Here is a 17538-nt window from a genome sequence, read left to right as displayed (position 1 = left end):
ACCGAATGGAATCATCTTGTAATAGTATACACCCCAAGGAGTAATAAAAGTTGTCCTCTTTGCATCTTCTTCATCTATCCAGATCTGGTGATAGCCCCCGAAGCAATCTACAAAGGATTGGAGTTCATGCTTAGCGAAATTATCGATCAGGATGTGTATATTTGGCAGAGGGAAGTTGTCCTTGGTACTTGCATTTAAATCTCAATAGTCAACACATACTCCGACCTTCCCATCATTCTTCGGAACTGGTGCAATGCTAGCTAACCAAGTTGGGTACTCAACCACCTTGAGAACTTTGGCTTTGATCTGCTTGGTAACTTCCTCCTTGATTTTCAGGCTCATGTCTGGTTTCTACTTTCTGAGTTTCTAATTTACTGTCAGACATATGGGATTGGTAGGAAGCTTGTGAGCCACTATGGATGTGCTCAAACCGGTCATGTCATCATACGACCGTGCGAAAATATCCTCATACTCTTTTAGGAAGCGAATGTACTCTTCCTTCTCTGTTGGTGAAAAGTGAATGCTGATGCGGGTCTCCTTGATGGTTTCGGCGTCTCCCAAATTTACTACTTCGGTCTCATCTAGATTGGACTTAGGCTTATTCTCAAAGTTTTCAACTTCCCTGACAATTTTCTCGGGTATCTCATCTTCTTTGTCTGAATCACTATTCTCATGTTGCTTTTCCTCATTACATGTCATGATCACTGGTTTATTAGGAAAAGTAATAATAACAATGTAGAAAGGAAAAGTGTAAAGATAGTAGTGAATAATAAAGAGCAAACACATTTGATTAAAACTAAAAAATCATCCAGACAAAGTACGGCTCGACGAATCGAGCATTTATTTTGAAATAAGTAAATCTTAAAACAAAATTACATGAAATCTTAAATGCCTAGAATGGCTATAGAAGTAAAATATGCCAATCTACCCAGGGACTCGGCGGGCTCGGGATGGAGTGGCAGTCCAGTTCCTGAGAATGGCTCCTTTCTTCATGGTCTGAATAGTGAGGCCTTCTTCCTCCTCCTCCTCAATTATGGCACTACAGTTCATGTCCTCATCCTCCAAGAACAAATTCTTCAACCCAGCTAGTGCTTCCTCTTCAGCAGTCCCCCATATTGTATCAGCTTGGTGAAAAACTTGTTCCAAATGTAGCACTGGTTGCTCAAGAGGGTAGTACGGTCCACGCCATGGAGGCGACTAATTTCTATACTCTTGCCATGTGTACTGGTATCTGAGCCCAAAGGTGGTACCATGATTTTTCAGCTGTATTGGTTTGGTGATACCTTGGAGGTTCTTTCCCAATCCTTTGCTGGGTTCATATCCAGACTAGGCCAATATGCTTTCTATTTTACTGCTCCACCATTTATCCTTCTAGATGGCATTGGCCCATTCAATGTGATGATAGGTTTCCCCTCATAGCCTTCTTCTATGTCCAATGGCCAGGATGGTTTGACTAGTGTAAATGGGGTTACTTCCATCTGCATGAATGATTACCTCCTGGTGGTTCCATTCAAACTTCACGGCTTGATGTAGTGTGGAAGGTACGGCTCCAGTGGCATGGATCCATGGCTAGCCCAACAGAAGATTATATGAGGCTGGTATGTCAAGCACCTAAAACTCGACGTCGAACCAAGTTGGCCCCATCTGCAAGCAAAGATTGATTTCCCCGATCGTGGCCCTTTGGGATCCATCGAAAGCTTTCACGTTCATGGTTCCTACCCGTACTTCATGAAAACCTTTGTCCAACCTTTTCAGAGTGTCCAATGGACAAATATTTAGGCTTGAACCCCCGTCAACCAAGACCCTGGCAATGAACTTGTTTTCAAATTGCACCGTAATATGCAATGCCCGATTGTGATTCAATACCTCAGGCGGCAGCTCATCTTCGTGGAAGATGATCTTATGACTTTCCAATACCTGCCCCACCATATTGGCCATTTCTCTGCCACTGATGTTATTGGGTACATAAGCTTCGCTCAGTACTTTCATTAAAGCATTCTTATGCCTCTGAATTTTGCAATAGCGAGAGGATAAATATCTGAGCTGGGGTTTTGTTCAGATGGTCAACGATGGAATACTCCTTTTCTTGTACCTTCCACCACAGGTCATCCGGCCCAGTCTCAATGATAGGCTGTCTTGTAGTGGCATCCTTACTTGAATCTCCCAATTGTTCAGGTGTATAGACCCTTCTAGTCCTATTCATTCCTTGTACAGCGTCAGATTCCTCTACCTATGCCTTCCCTTTTCGCCGAGCCTCAGCAACATAATCCCAAGGTATTGCTTTTGAGTTGAATAGAGGTGTGGTCGATACTATCACAGTGAAAGGTGTGACTATTTCTACTTCAAATGGAGCAAGGGTGGCTGCAGGCGGAGCCACCTCTACCTCTAATGGAACTGACGCGGTTACACCTCGATTGGTGACTGAGTATGTACCACAATAGGAGTAAGGGTGACTGCAACTTTAAAAGCATCACCTTCTCGAATAAGCCCAGTCGACCCATCAGGGTCCCATTCTTCATTCGTCTCTATCACATGTACTCCACCGCCTCTATAATCAGGGAGAGGATTGTCGTGGACATTAGGTATGACTTCCTTTGCTTGTATGACCTTGTTCTCAAGTAGCGTCTGAATCTTATCCTTTAATGTTCGGCACTCAACAGTGGTGTGCCCTTTCATACCGGAATGGTACGCACAAGTTTTGTTTAGGATTGACCCATTGGGATGGGTTTTCTAAGGCCACAGCGGGAACATGAGTGACGTAACCTGCAACTTTCAACCTTTCATACAACTGGTCGATGGACTCAGTAATGGCGGTGTATTGTCTGGGTGGCTTGCGGTCGAAGTTGGGTCTTGGTCTTGGAAAGTTTTGACGAGTTGGAGGTGATTAGAAATGGGATGTTGGGAGTAATAGGTGTGATGGACAACGGCTAGTTGGGAATATCTGGGAGATAAAGTTTGATATGCGGGTGGTGGTGCTTGGTATGTGGATAGAGGTGTTTGATATGTGGGTGGAGGTGTTTGATATGTGGGTAGAGGTGTTTGATATGTAAGTGGAGATTTCGGACCTTGGGCAAACGTTACTGCCCCAACATCTCTCTTCTTTGATATGCCACCTGATTGTAATGCCTTATTTGTGTCCTATAGTGCCTCAAAATTCGTTGCTATCTCGCTCTTGATTCCTTCCTCGATGCTTTCTCCAAGTTTGATGATATCAGAGATTTTATGATTTTCGATAACCATCAACCTTTCATAATATTGCGGATCCTGTGCTCTGACGAAGAATTTGTTCATCTGTTCCTTGTCCAAAGATGGCCTGACATTGGCCTCTTCCGACCTCCAACGAGTAGCATACTCATGGAAAGTCTTGGTAGGTTTCTTCTTAAGATTCTGAATGTAGAAAACATCCGGTGCGTTCTTTGTATTGAATCTGAACCGGTCCATGAAATCTGACGCCAAACTTACCCAATTGGACCATTTAATGGGATCTTGGCTAATGTACCAAGACAAAGCATCCCTAGTAAGGCTCCTCATAAAGATCTTCATCCGGATCTTTTCATCTTTGTCACGACCCCGGTTTGCCCTCCGTGACCCATCGTGATGGCACCTAGTCTCTACAACTAGGTAAGCCTAAGACGCAGAAGATAACAGATTTGCGGAAGAATACAATTTAAAATAGAAATAATATAATAAAACAACGTTTAAAAGTGCCGCTCAACATACAAAATATAACTCTCAAATCTAATATATGTCACTCCCAAAACCCGGAAACCCATGAATTACAAGCTAAGAGATACATAAGAAGCTCTAACTCCAGAAATGTCTAACAAAAGGGAAGTACTATAGGGCTATACTATTACAGAAAGATAGAAAGGGACTCCTTGGTCTGCGGACGCGGAAAATATACCTCATAGTCTATACAGAAGCGCCTTGCCTCAAGGATGATAAGACTGAGTGAAAGTACCTGGATCTTCACATGAAAAACATGTGCAGAAGGGGCATGAGTACACCACAATGGTACTTAGTAAGTGCCAAGCCTAAACTCGGTCGGGTAGTGACGAGGAAGGTCAGGGCCCTACTGAGGTTAAATAAAATACAAAGTATAACAGTGTAGAACAAGATAGTATAATTAAGTGCAACTATAAGAAATAACATAAAATAGAAAGAGCAACAACAACTAGAACAAAGGCAAAATAATCACTGAGGGAACACAGCTCAACACAGAGATAACAACCGGGGATCTACTAGGATACCATCCTGTAGCCCCCAAATGTAAATGTCTAGTGGATCTCTAGGGTGTCGTCCTGTAGTCCAACTCATAATGCGCTGGGATCTACCAGAATCCCGTTCCGTAGTCCCCAAATGTAAATACCCAGTACTGGGGGAATCTACCGGGTGCAGTCCCATAGTTCCATATAATTGTGCAGGGGGATCTACAGGAATCCCACATCCATAGTCCCAAATAAAAATACAAGGGGGATCTACCGGAATCCCACATCCGTAGTCCCAAATAAACAGGAAAGGGGGATCTACCGGAATCCAACATCCGTAGTCCCAAATGTAAATACACATCATCAACATAGAAATATATTTGGCAAATGTCTGTTTCATATTAAGGTAAACAGGTAATTCTAGTCTAGCATGCTGCACAGAATTCGGGTAAAACAGTTTTAGAAGATAAAGTAATTAAATCACTTAGACATGCTTTCCTAAGCTAACAATAGGCTTAAAGTGCAAGTAATATAAACGGGAAAGGAAACATACTAGTAATTACTTAAAGAAAATTGGATTTCAAACAATTAGCACAAGTACACACTCGTCACCTCACGTACAAGGCATTTCAATTACCAAATATATCAAATCCTAAGGGGAAGGTCCCCCACACAAGGTTAGACAAGCCACTTATCTTGAACCGGCTCAAAAATTAACCCAAAACCACGCTCTTGCCACGAGTACTCAACTACAAATGTCCCAAATCTATTCAATTCAATTGCATAATGTAAATAACACTTCAAGTAACAGATTCTACAAAGAAATTCTAATTAATTTGCGAAATTAGGTAAAATGACCAAAACGCCCCTCAAGCCCACATCTTGGAATCAGATAAAATTTATATTTTCAGAATCCTCACGCTCTCACGAGTTCATGCATACCAAAATTATCCAAATCAAAGGTCAAATTCCCAATCAAAAGTCAAATTCAAGGTCTAAGAACTTTCTTCCAACTTTTTCCCAATTTTCATCTCCAATCCGAAATTAAATGATGAAACTGACTATAGATTGATGGAATAAAACTAGAAAGGATTAAATAATTGTTACCCAATGATCTCCTCTTCAATTTCCCTCCAAAATCGCCCTCTCCCGAACTCCAAGTCGAATTTCCAACTTTTGAAACTAAACTCTCGAAATTTCATATTTTTGCCCAGCTATTTCCATATCTGCAAGACTTCTTCTGCGGTTGGGGAACCGCTTCTGCGGTTCTCACTTAAAAGCCCAATCTCGCACCTGTGACCTCAAATTCTGCATCTGCGATCATGCAGATGCGGTTCCTTATGCCGCTTCTGTGGTTCCTGGCCCCCTTACTCATTTCCTCTTCTGCAACCACTGAGCCGTTTCTGCGGCACCGCACCTGTGGGACCCAAACCACAGGTGAGGTTATGACAGATAATAGCTAAAGCTGCAAACTTCAAACTCCAAAAATCTTTTCATCAACCATCCGAAATCACCCCGTGGCCCCCGGGACCTCAACTAAACATGCCAACCAATCCTAAAACATCATTCAAACTTGTTCCAACCTTCAGAATGCTCAAAAGAACATCAAAACACCTATGTTTCATCAGATTCAAGCCTAAGAATTCCAAAAACTCTAAAAATACACTTTCGATCAAAAAGTCTATCAAACCTCGTCCGAATGACCTAAAATGTTGCACACACGTCACATTCGACACTACGGAGCTATTCCAACTTCCGGAATTCCATTCCGACCCTCGGATCAAAATCTCACTATCGTACCGGAAACTGCAAAATTCTACCTTTCGGTATTTCAAGCCTAAATTAGCTATGGACAACCAAGACACAATCTGAACATGCCCCTAACACTTAAGCTTTCATTTAGGGACTAAGTGTCCCAAAACACTCCAAAACTCATTACTGAACATCCCGGCAAATCAAAATAGCAGAAATAAACCTGGGGAAAGCAGTTAATGGAGGATCAAGGCATAAATTCATAAGATGACTGTCCGAGTCGTCACATCCTCCTACACTTAAACATTTGTTCGTCCTCGAACGAGCATAAAGACATATATGAAGTAGTGAAAAGATGAGAGTAACGGCTGCCCATATCCTACTCGATCTCCCAAGTCACCTCCTCGACCGGCTGGCCCTATCATTGAACCTTTACTGATGCAATGTTCTTTGACCTCAGCTTTCTAACCTGCCTGTCCAATATTGCCACTGGCTCCTCAACATAGGTTAGATCCTTGTCCAACTGGACTGAACTGAAATCCAACATGTGCGATAGATCATCGTGATACCTCCTGAGCATCGAAACATAAAATATCGGATGAACACCTGCCAAGCTGGGAGGTAAGGCAAGCTCATAAACAGCATCCCCAACACGCCTCAATATCTCAAAAGGGCCAATAAACCTCGTACTCAAATTTCCCTTCTTCCCAAATCTCATAACGCCCTTTATAGGCGAAACCCGAAGCAGAACCCGCTCTCCAACCATATAGGAAATATCACGAACCTTCCGGTCCGCGTAACTCTTCTATCTGGACTGGGCTGTGCGGAGTCTATCCTGAATCACCTTAACCTTCTCCAAAGCATCCTGAACTAAGTCTGTGCCCAATAATCTAGCCTCACCCGGCTCAAACCAACCCATCGGGGATCTACACCGCCTACCATATAAAGCCTCATATAGTGCCATCTGAATGTTGGACTGATAACTGTTGTTGTAAGCAAACTTCTCCAATGGCAAGAACTGATCCCAAGACCCTCCAAACTTGATCACACACGCATGGAGGATATCCTCAAGAATCTGAATAGTACACTCGAACTGTCCGTCCGTCTGAGGGTGAAATGCTGTACTCAACTCCACCCGAGTACCTAACTCATGCTGAATGACCCTCCAGAACCGTGATGTGAACTGAGTACCTCTATTTGAAATGATGGACACTAGAATACCATGCAGACGAACAATCTCCCGAATATAAATCTCCGCTAACCGCTCCGAAGAATAAGTAGTATACAAAGGAATGAAATGAGCGGACTTGGTGAGCCGATCCACAATAACCCAAATAGCATCGAACTTTCTCAAAGTCCGTTGAAGCCCAACTACAAAGTACATGGTGATCCGCTCCCATTTCCACTCTAGAATCTCTATCTGCTGAAGTAACCCACCTGGTATCTGGTGCTCATACTTCACCTACTGACAGTTGAGGCGCCGAGCTACAAATACAGCTATATCTTTCTTCATCTGTCTCCACTAGTAGAGCTAAATCAAATCCTGATACATCTTTGCGGTACCCGGATGAATGGAATATTGCGAGCTATGGGCCTCCTTTAGAATCAACTCTCGAAGACCATCAACATTGGGTACACAAATCCGACGCTACATCCTCAATACCCTATCATTACCAATAGTCACATCTCTGACATCACCGTGCTGAACCTTGTCCTTGAGGACTAGCAAATGAGGGTTATTATACTGCCGCTCCCTAATGCGATCAAATAAGAAAGACCGAGAAACCACGCAAGCTAGAACCCGATTGGGCTCCGAAAGATCCAATCTCACAAATTGGTTGGCTAAGGCCTGAACATCCATCGCCATAGGCCTTTCCAATGCTGATAAGTAAGCCAAACTTCCCAAACTCTCTGCCCGGCGACTTAAAGCATCGGCCACCACATTAGCGTTGCCAGGTGATACAAAATAGTGATGTCATAGTCCTTCAACAACTCAAACCACCTCCTCTGGCGCAAATTAGATCCTTTTGCTTAAACAGGTGCTGCAAGCTCTGATGGTCAGTACAAATCTCATAGGGAACCCCGTATAAATAATGGCACCAAATCTTCAGGGAGTGAAAAACGGCAGCTAACTCAAGATCTTGAACAGGGTAGTTCTTCTCATGTATCTTCAACTGTCTGGACAGGTAGGTAATCACCCTACCATCCTGCATCAACACCGCCCCGAGGCTAATCCTTGAGGCATCATAATAGAACGTATAAGACCCCGAACCTGTAGGCAATATCAAAACTAGGGCTATAGTCAAAGCTGTCTTGAGCTTTTGAAAGCTCATCTCACACTCCTTCGTCCACTGAAACGGAGCACCCTTCTAGGCCAACCTGGTCATTGGGACTGCAATCGATGAAAACCCCTCCACAAAACGACGGTAGTAACCTGCAAAGCCAAGGAAACTGCGGATCTTGATAGTTAAGGATGGTATGGGCCAACTCTGCACGACCTCTATCTTCTTTGGATCCACCTGAATACCCTCACTCGATACCACGTGGCCTAGGAATGCTACTGAATCCAACCAAAACTCACATTTTGAGAACTTAGCATATACCTTCTTCTCTCTCAGAGTCTGAAGCACAGTCCTCAGGTGCTGCTCATGATCGTCCCGATTCCGGGAGTGCACCAGAATATCATTAATAAAGACAATGACGAACGAGTTAAGATACGACCATACACACTATGCATCAAATGCATAAAGGCTATTGGGGTATTGGTCAGCCCAAATGACATAACAAGGAACTCGTAATGACCATACTGAGTCCTGAAAGCAGTCTTCAGGATATCTGGCTCCCGAATCTTCAACTAATGGTGACCTGAGCGCAAATCAATCTTAGAAAACCCCTGTGCGCCATGAAGTTGGTCAAACAGATCATCAATACAAGGCAAAGGATAACGATTCTTAACTGTACCCTTGTTCAACTGGCGATAATCAATACATATACGCATAGAACCATCCTTTTTCTTCACAAACAAGATAGGAGCACCCTAAGGTGATACACTGGGCCGAATAAAACCCTTATCAAGCAATTCCTGCAACTGATTCTTCAACTCCTTCAACTCAGGAGGAGCCATATGATACAGAGGAATAGAAATAGGCTGAGTGCCCAGCAATGGATCAATTCCAAAATCAATATCTCTATCAGGCGGCATGCCTGGAAGATCAGCTGGAAACACATCGAGAAAATCCCGTACTACTGGGACTGAATCAACCGAAGGGGTATCAATACTGACATCTCTCACATAAGCTAAATACGTGTCACACCCCTTCTCAACCATACGCTGAGCTTTAAGAAAAGAAATAACTCTACTGGGAGTGTGATCTAAAGTACTCTTACACTCAACACGCGGTACACCTGGCATAGCCAGCATCACGGTTTTGGCGTGACAATCAAGAATAACGTAATGGGGCGACAACCAGTCCATTCCCAAGATAATATCAAAGTCAACCATGCTGAGTAACAATAAATCGGCTCTAGTCTCAAAACCACTAAGAGCAACCAAACACGACTGATAAATGCGGGTCACAACAAGAGAATCTCCCACAGGAGTAGACACATAAATAGGGGAACTCAAAGAATCCTAAGATACACCCAAATGCGGAGCAAAATAATAAGACACATATGAGTAAGTGGAGCCTGGATCAAATAGAATCGATGCATCTCTATGACAAACCAGTATAATACATGTGATGACAAAATTGGAGGCAACATCCTTGGTACGGGAAAGAAGGGCATAGTATCTGGCATGGCCTCCCCCTCTAGGGTGACCTCTACCTCCCCGACCTCCACCTCTAGTTGGATGAGCAGGTAGGGTAGCAACTGGAGCTGTAACCATAGCCTGTGAACTCTACGGGGCACGCTGTGAATGAGATGTCTGTGGAGGTGTACCCCTCCCAAGTTTGGGGCAATCCCTCAGCATATGACGTGTGTCACCACACTCAAAACAAGCTCTAGGAGGATGTGGTGGCTATGACTCGCTCGGGCCAGGTCTGCTAAACTGACCTCTGAAAGCACCCTACGCGGGAGGCGCGCTATATACCGGAGGTGCATAATAAGGCTCGTGAAGTCTAGGAGGAGCTGGAATACCATTGGCTACTGGAAGAGCTGAATGAACAGGGCGACTCATAGAACCCCTACCATAACAACCTGTTGCTGGGGCATGGGCACCAGAAAAATGGCCTGACTCTCGAGACCTCTTGGCCTCCCTCTCCTCTCTCTCCCTAGCATGCATACCGTCAATCCTCCTAGCAATGCTCACCACCTGTTGATAAGAAATATTCATCTTCAACTCACGATCCATGTTAGACCTGATACTAGGAATAAGGCCTTCAATAAACCGGCGAACCCTCTCGTGAATAGTAGAAACCAAGGCTGGTGCATGCCTAGCCAAACTAGTGTAACGGACAGCATACTCTAAGACAGTCATAGCATCCTGGTGCAAATGCTCAAACTCTGCGCGCCATGTGTCTCTAAGGCTCTGAGGAACATACTCTCTCAGGAACAGATTTGAAAACTGAGTCCAAGTTAGTGAAGCAGCCTCATCCGGACTGTCTAACTTATAGGTGCGCCACCACTCATAGGTAGCTCCTCGAAGCTGGAAGGTAGTGAAGGAAACCCCGCTCGATCCTGATATACCCATGCTACGTAGAATGCGGTAACTCTCATTTAAAAATCCCAGAGCATCCTCCGATGCTAGACCATTGAATACATGATGCTTGTACCTCTTGAACCTCTCAAGCCTCAGTTGCTCCTCGAAAGCCGATGCCCTGCCCTCGGGCTAAACTAGTACTGTAGGCAGTACAAGAATAATCTCAGGGACCTGCTCAACATGCACTCACTCCTCAGGAGTGCGAGCCGCGGGAGTCTGTGCTCCTCCCCTAGCCTGAGATGTAGCTGCAGCAAGGGGAAGCAACCCTGCCTGAATTAGAGTGGTGTACATGCTCATGAACTATGCCAGAGTCTCCTGAAGAGCTTGAGTAGAAGTTGCAGTAGGCGTGTCAGGTGCCTGGTCTCCAGCTGGAACTGCTGGTGGCACCTCGGTGGCAGATTGCGCGGGTGCTCTGGCTGCACCAAGTGCGTGTCCTCGTTCTCTACCCTGGCCCTAGCCTCTGACGGCTGCAGTAGGGGCGTGGGTGCCTGATCATCTTAGGTAACACGTGTCCTCACCATCTGTGAGTGAATAGAAGACAGAAGTTTAGAATTGTGATGTCAAAATATCGCACGAGAATGAAATCAAATAAAGTGGAATTTTCCTAACAGTTACATAGCCTCTCTAGATAAGTACAGACGTCTCCGTACTGATCAGCGAGACTCTAATAAACGGGCTTGTGATCCATGACTCATATGAACTTAGAGCTTTGATACCAACTTATCACGAGCTCGGTTTGCCCTCTATGAACCATCGTGATGGCACCTAGTCTCTACGACTAGGTAAGCCTAAAATGCGAAAGATAACCAATTTGCGGAAGAATACAATTTAAAATAGAAATAATATAATAAAACAGCGTTTAAAAGTGCAGCTCGACATACAAAATATAGCTCTCAAATCTAATATATGTCTCTCCCAAAACCCGGAAACCCATGAATCACAAGCTAAGAGATACATAAGAAGCTTTAACCCCAGAAATGTCTAACAAAAGGGAAGTACTATAGGGCTATACTATTACAGAAAGATAGAAAGGGACTCCTTGGTCTGCGGACGCGGAAGATATACCTCATAGTCTATACAGAAGCGCCTTGCCTCAAGGATGATAAGACTGAGTGAAAGTACCTGGATCTTCACATGAAAAACATGTGCAGAAGGGGCATGAGTACACCACAATGGTACTCAGTAAGTGCCAAGCCTAAACTCGGTCGGGTAGTGACGAGGAAGGTCAGGGCCCTACTGAGGTTAAATAAAATACAAAGTATAACAGTGTAGAACAAGACAGTCTAATTAAGTGCAACAGTAAGAAATAACATAAAATAGAAAGAGCAACAACAACTAGAACAGAGGCAAGATAATCACCGAGGGAACACAGCTCAACATAGAGATAACAACCGGGGATCTACCAGGATACCATCCTATAGCCCCCAAATGTAAATGTCCAGTGGATCTCCCAGGTGTCATCCCGCAGTCCAACTCATAATGCACCGAGGATCTACCTGAATCCCATTCCGTAGTCCACAAATGTAAATACCGAGTACTAGGAGAATCTACCGGGTGCAGTCTCGTAGTTCCATATAACTGTGCAGGGGGATCTACCGAAATCCCACATCCGTAGTCCCAAATAAACAGACAAGGGGGATCTACCAGAATCCCACATCCGTAGTCCCAAATAAACAGGTAAATGGAATCTACCAGAATCCCACATCCGTAGTACCAAATGTAAATACACAGCAACAACATAGAAATATATTCGGCAAATTCAGTTTCATATTAAGGTAAACATGTAATTCTAGGATAGCATGCTGCACAGAATTCAGGTAAAACAGTTTGAGCAAATAAAGCAATTATACATACTTTTCTAAGCTAACAACAAGCTTAAAAGTGCAAGTAATATAAACAAGAAAGGAAACATACTAGTAATTACTTAAAGAAAAGCAGATTTCCAACAATTAGAACAAGTACGCACTCATCACCTCACGTATAAGGCATTTCAATTACCAAATATACCAAATCATAAGGAAAAGGTCCCCCACACAAGGTTAGACAAGCCACTTAACTCGAACCTGCTCAAAAATCAACCCGAAACCACGCTCTTGCCACGAGTACTCGACTCCAAATGGTCCAAATCTATTCAATTCAATTGTATAATGTAAATAACACTTCAAGTAACTAATTCTATAAAGAGATTCTAAGATAATTTGCGAAATTAGGTAAAATGACCAAAACGCCCCTCGGGCCCACATCTCGGAATTGGGTTAAATTTATATTTTCAGAATCCTCATGCTCTCACGAGTTCATGCATACCAAAATTATCCAAATCCAATGTCATATTCCCAATCAATAGTTGAATTCAAGGTCTAAGAACTTTCTTCCAATTTTTCTCCAATTTTTATCTCCAATCCGAAACTAAATGATTAAACTAACTATAGATTGATGGAATAAAAATAGAAAGGTTAAATAATTGTTACCCAATGATCTCCGCTTCAATTTCCTCCCAAAATCGCCCTCTCCCGAACTTCAAGTCGAATTTCCAACTTTTGAAACTAAACCCTTGAAATTTCATATTTCTTCCCAGCTATTTTTGCATCTGCGGTCAGATAATTGCATTTGCGATACCGCTTTTACGGTTGAGGAACCACTTCTGCGGTTCTCACTTAAAAGCCCAATTTCGCACTTACGACCTCAAATTCCGTATCTACGGTCACACAAATGCGGTTCCTTATACCGCTTCTTCGGTTCCTGGCCCCCTTCCTCATTTCAGCTTTTGCGACCACTGAGCCATTTTTGTGACGCCGCACCTGCAGGACCCAAACTGCAGGTGCGGTTATGACAGATAACAGCTGAAGTTGCAAACTTCAAACCCCAAAAATCTTTCCGTCAACCATCCGAAATCACCCCGAGGCCCCAGGGACCTCAACCAAACATGCCAACCAATCCTAAAACATCATTCAAACTTGTTCCAACCTTCGGAACGCTCAAAACAACATCAAAACACCTATATTTCATCGGATTCAACCCTAAGAATTCCAAAAACTCTAAAAATACACTTTCGATCAAAAAGTCTATCAAACTTCGTCCGAATGACTTGAAATTTTGCACACACGTCACATTCAACACTATGGATCTACTCCAACTTCTGAAATTCATTTTGACCCTCGGATCAAAATCTCACTATCGAACCGGAAACTACAAAATTCGATCTTTCAGTATTTCAAGCCTAAATTAGTTACGGATCTCCAAAACACAATTCGAACAAGCCCCTAAGCCCAAAATCCGAACACTATTCTGACTACGTCCAACTTTCCAACACTTAAGCTTTCATTTAGGGACTAAGTGTCCCAAAACTATCCAAAACTCAAAATCCAACATCCCGACAAATCAAAATAGCAGAAATAAACTTGGGGAAAGCAATTGATAGGGGATCAGGGCGTTACTTTTTAAGACGACCGGCTGGGTCGTCATAATCTTTCTCGACCCCGACAAGCTTGTCACAATAGGTCCTTAGATGAACCTTGGGATTACCTGTGCCGTCAAACATCTCAAACTTGGGAGGTTTGTATCATTCTAGCAATTCTACATCTAGTTGTATGCATAAGTCTTCATAATTCAGCCCTTTTATTCCTTTGCCACCTTCGACACCTTGAACTCAGTTTGTTAACTTCTTAAGTTCTTCAGCCATCTTTTAAATGAGAAGGTCTTTTTCGAAGGATTATGGTGTATAGGAGACGGGTTGGATGGAGTGAGGTACCATTTCTACGTATATATGGTTGGTTTGATGGGTGCCAGGGACTTGGGTGTAATGATGGTCATTGGTGGAGTTTTGGGGATCGGGAATGGGTTGTGGTGTGTTTTGGGGAGTGTGGTAAGTGGTGGTTTATGGATTTTGAATTGGTGGCGGAGTTGGCAGTGGATTGAGATTTTAGGTGGAGTTGTGTATTGATTTGGCACAGGAGGATTCTGGTTTTGTGTGTTCTGAGGAGGTGTTGGGTTCTTTGTGTTTTGTTGGTGGATGTCGGGGACATTTAAGGTGAGTGACAGGTTTGCCAAGTTGCGAACCTGCTCAAGTTCTCCTTGCAGTTCCAGTATCTTTTATTCCAGTCTCTAGACTAGATCATTTGGGGCCGGAGTACTACGACCATCTGAGGTTTCTGCGTTCTCAATATTATCCTTTCGGATACCACTTATGTTGTCCATTTTTGCTTTTCCTATGCCTTTCGTATTGCTTGGAGGAGGAGGAGGTGGAGGGCCTCTAGATATGGTATGATATGCTGATGAGGCCAATATGAGTGAACCAACCTAAGGGGATGGGAATAATAAAAATAAAGAAAAAAAGGTAACAAGTCAGTAAGGATCATGAAACATTTGTAGTATTTAAACACATATTGCGGAAATGTAAATTCATGTCCTATTTTGGGAACCTCATTATGCCTGAGGTAGGCCTAGAGACAAATAAATTTGGAGAACTTTAAATGACAATAAATGCTTCATTTCATAATATAAAAATAGACAAATCCCAAAATGACACCAAGATAAAGAAAATAAGTCACTACTGGCACTTTGGCCTTATTACATTTGGAAAGCGAGTAGACCTAATCTATTTGGTCTCAAAAGGACCTTCTTCAGGCTAAATGCTTTTGTCGGATCAAATCCTCCGATTTGCGTAGGTTCATCAGTAAGAATTCCTTTGCCAAATGTCCTCCTTCGTTTCCCTCAGTGTTCTGGCAGTCGGTGACTCTCTTCCTCACTTTTCCTTCCAATTCCAACAGACTGTATTCCAGATATTATAGCTTTTCGCTAAATTTGATGACGCTCTCCTTCCATTCATTGATTTGGTGACTTGATGGAAGATTCCTCCAACAGTCTTGCAAGAGTGAGGGTGTGATAACCATACCGAAGCTGGGGACCTCGTTCCTCATTTTTTGCAAAACAAAAGGGTTAGGCCTCTCTCCCCCACCAGACTCGACTATTTGTACATTCATGATTAGCATATCGACATTTAGTTCTCAAAATTAATGCACAGAACATGGTTGTGTCCGTTGGGATTATGGAAACCCCGGTGGACTTTTGGATAAGGCCCATCTTAAAAGATCATTATGTGGACAACATAATTGATCCGGCTAGGTTTGACCATGATGCATGCATAATTGATAAGAGTAAGGTTACTATGAGGTTTTAGGCTAGTACCCTCAAGCGGACAACTTGAGGGGGAAGGCATGGATCCATCGACTGCACCGCTGATCGACTGGTTTTACCACAAATAAGCCTTTTCGAATTTAAGGGTAATAAATAGGAAGATCGCAACCACTCATGAAGCATTGCTATAGGATTTGATACGCATAAGTGGAATATGATGTGTATCATGAAATATGCAGAAGTTAATAGCATGTAGTCAAGTATTTGCACGTAAGAAAAATAAATACAGCATTTAAATAATTGAAAAGATAGTTACAGAAAAAAGAAACAAAGAGACAAGTCAGTTTCATGAATAAAAGAAACATAAATGCTTAAAATAGGCAGTTAAATTCACATAAAGGGAAATGGTACGGGGTAAAACATGCTTGGGATGACTCATAAAAGACAAGTTTGTTATGGTAAGAGCCTAAAGGTATCGCCAACAGAGTCGCCATGCTGTCGCGCCCCCTTTTTTTTACCTCCACGGAGAGAATGTCAGGGTTTCGACATTACATGGGGGTGATAACTCATTTTCTTTTGGGAATTGGGTATTTGAAAAGTCTCCACCTAATGGATTATGGTGCGTTAGGGCACCTAGAGTGATTAAATCTTGGATTTATTTGCATTACCAGAGATTTAGGGTAAGGGCTAGAAATAACCTTGAGGGGAAGGTGTTAGGCACCCTTCTCGGTCCACAACGGTGGGTCCCGGCCGAACTTATACTTGTGAACTAGTCCATCAACATATAAATAGTTTTAAACACATAATTGCAAATAAGAGAAGGTTTTGGACATTACATGACTCAAATAATGAGACAAAGGAAAGACTTAGACAAATTGTATACATATAGAAAAGTAAAGTTTAAGCAAAGGAAATTTTGGAAGGAGGGGTCCTAGGTTTGTTATCCTACAGTATCACCCCACTCAATGACCGGTAAACAGTCCTCGATGAGGGGCTACACGTGACATTAACGCGTAGTCATCATATCCTATATCTACTCTTCCCACCCCTTAACGGTTATTAAAGCGAGTGTCGGTTAGCGATCTCTATTGCGTGATGTTACCCGTCCCTTCTTAATGGTCCTGGAGAAGGTTAGGACCTCTACCTACAGGCAGTTCTAGATAGACCCCCTATGGTTTTAAGGAGAAAATACTAAAGCGACAAGCAATAACACATAGGACTTTTAGCAAATAAAAGCAGGAAGGAGAAAATAAGAGGCTCAGGTTTACCTCCCCAGATAATGCATGTAAACAACATGACAGGAACACATACAAGGGCAATATTGTTAAACAGTATCCTAAGACATGATGTCTAGGCGAATATCAAAACACATGAGATATGCAGTTTTTATTTTGTAACTCAGAAGCAGGGGCCCTAATTAGTTTGCCTACTGATTTTAAGCCTGTTAATCATTAAGTAGTACATACAAAGAGGCAGTTTCCAGTTTTATAAGAGTTGTTTGCCTAAGGCTTGCCTAGGCATGGGATAGTGCAGTTGCTACCAGAACCATTCGACGTTCAGAAGTTGTTTTTTGTCTAAGAGCATGCTGTTCTAGGTGTTACAAAATATAGGGATTATTACCAGTTTGTTTAAAGCAAGATATGATTGTTTATATTCCTTTTCATACATTAGTAGTTTAACTAGGCATAACTGAGTGAGTATGAACGAGAACCTAAACATAGTATCCAATATGCATACATAAGGTAT

Source organism: Nicotiana tabacum, chromosome 7 (assembly GCF_000715075.1).
Source record: "Nicotiana tabacum cultivar K326 chromosome 7, ASM71507v2, whole genome shotgun sequence".
Classification (NCBI taxonomy): Eukaryota; Viridiplantae; Streptophyta; class Magnoliopsida; order Solanales; family Solanaceae; genus Nicotiana; species Nicotiana tabacum.
This window is presented reverse-complemented; position numbering follows the sequence as displayed.